Source organism: Diaphorina citri, unplaced genomic scaffold (genome assembly GCF_000475195.1).
Source record: "Diaphorina citri unplaced genomic scaffold, Diaci psyllid genome assembly version 1.1 scaffold10, whole genome shotgun sequence".
Taxonomy (NCBI): domain Eukaryota; kingdom Metazoa; phylum Arthropoda; class Insecta; order Hemiptera; family Psyllidae; genus Diaphorina; species Diaphorina citri.
The window spans coordinates 583,712-585,820 of NW_007377449.1; the positions used below are offsets into that span (position 1 = coordinate 583,712).

General features: G+C 33.8%; 1 long non-coding RNA gene across 1 annotated transcript; it reads right to left on the reverse strand.

Annotated features, from left to right (window-relative positions):
- On the reverse strand, positions 1-958 carry LOC113466082. Its single transcript, XR_003390596.1, has 2 exons — positions 890-958; positions 1-297 (listed from the first exon to the last, which is right to left on the reverse strand). It is a non-coding gene; the product is annotated as an uncharacterized LOC113466082 (long non-coding RNA).
- Positions 959-2,109: the final 1,151 nt, after the last annotated feature.

The following is a 2,109-nucleotide window of genomic DNA, read 5'->3' on the forward strand; positions in this document are numbered from 1 at the left end:
CAGGTAAGTAGTACTTACATATGAAAATTTACGTAAAATATAAAATGGTAGGTAACTAAAATATAAAAATAAACGAGTACCTATGGTAAAAATTCAAATTCAGGGTAAATTTGAGGGAAAAAAATAAAATAAGAGTAAAGGGAAATACCTCATTGGGCTGCCAGTGTTCAAAGCTCGGAAGCTGGGGTCAGGTTACATGCAAATAGTAAATGTCCAACATACTTGTAGTCTGAAGAATAATGCCCATGTTTCAATCTCTGGAGGCTTGAATTTAGCTAATTTTCCGACCTACCAAATCTGAGAAGAAATTCGAACAGGAATTACTTTAGTTTCTTAAAGATACTAATTCTTAGGTTCTTATCATGTTGCATTGAACTTTAGATTAGGTAAGAAAAGTTGTAAATAATATAAAAAAATAGCAAAATAAATAGAGTTATTTTAATTTTATATATATATAAAAAATAGATTTTTTATTTTCCATTTTATTATTGCAGGAGGGTAACATGATTATTGTCTGAGAATAACATGATAACAGAAGGATTAAGTACATGGGTTATAGCACGCTACATTGTCCTCGCCTATAGGTCAACTTCCCAAAAGTCAGGTAAATAATTAATAAATAAACAGGACCATGCTCCCGTGATCGAGTGGTCAGAATGACTGACTCTGAATCCGGAAGATGAGGGTTTGAATCCCGATCGCCGGCACCGACATCGAACGAAAAAAATTCCAACTTTCTTCTCTAGAGGTAAATTCGTAGATGCTTAACCCATCCTGTAGGGCTGTTTAGCCCCTACACCTAAGCCTCAGATTTGGCTTTTTGTGTATAAAGTTAAGCTATTCTTTTCTAGACCATCAAGGACGTAAAGAACCACCCTGATTTACTCACCAATACTAGGAATTACATCTCTATGAGTGACTACAGCTTTATCATTGTATTATTTCATTCAATACTTTATACTACCTATTAGGTGTGAAGGTGAAAGCGCAGGGTCTTTTGAGGGATGGACTTGTAATAATTATACTCTATCTGTCCGTCGTCTCTGAGCACTAAAAAAATCAAACAGGATATAAGAAATGCCAGTACTTAGTACTTACCTTACCACCAAAAAGTAAAAAAAAAATCACATAATTTAAAAATTTAATTTAATTATTTAAATTTAAATTCAAATTTCAAATCAAAATTTTCGCGCCCACGGGACATCCTCTGCAAAGAGGTTTCGTTTGCCACAAAATCGAATCCAAAGAGAAACAGACAAGCGTGTTTTTAGGACAGGGTCACACGGTCACAGGGCTAAATCGAGCTGAGTTAGTGCAGTTAGTCAGTTGAGGTCATCTATCATCAACGTTTATTAATGTAAAAAGAATAAAATTGATAAAACATCTCATAAAAAAGATGGTTTTTTGGACACGAAATTAGGGGATAAAAATAAAATTCAGATTTTTAAAAGATGTTTTCAGTTTAAAAACTTGGTGACCATCATGATAAAAATGCGCTCAGATCGTGACGTCATAAATATTCTTGAAAGGAAAAGGAAAGGACGACATGACGTGTCTTCACTTTTGTTTGTTTATTTTTCACTCGTGAGGAATTTTGTCGTTTCGTTCTTCGTTGTGCTGTCTGCGTTTTGTGATTTCTGTATTTTCTGTTTTAAAATTTAATTTTTACTTTTTATTCTGCTATAAATAAGTTCTAATTTTTGTAACCTCTTCTGTGAGTGCTTCAAGAAAACTATTTCAAAGATTATACCCACGTTCTGTTTGATTTGATTTTAAATTTGGTAAGTGAAGTCTTGCATAACCTTAACTTTACACAGCTCACGCCTTGAAATCCTGAAGGCTCTATCGATGGCGGGAGTAACAATATGAGAAGGTTTTACCGTTTTACGTACTATCACTAATTGATAACATGCAAAATGACCTGAAGGCTCTATCGATGGCGGGAGTAACAATATGAGAAGGTTTTACCGTTTTACGTACTATCACTAATTGATAACATGCAAAATGATACTTTTGTCTATTTTTTTGTGTCATTATTTCAGCCACTTTGAATGAGAGACCAATACGGAAAATGAATGATCAGAGTTAATATCTACCTACCTGATAGGA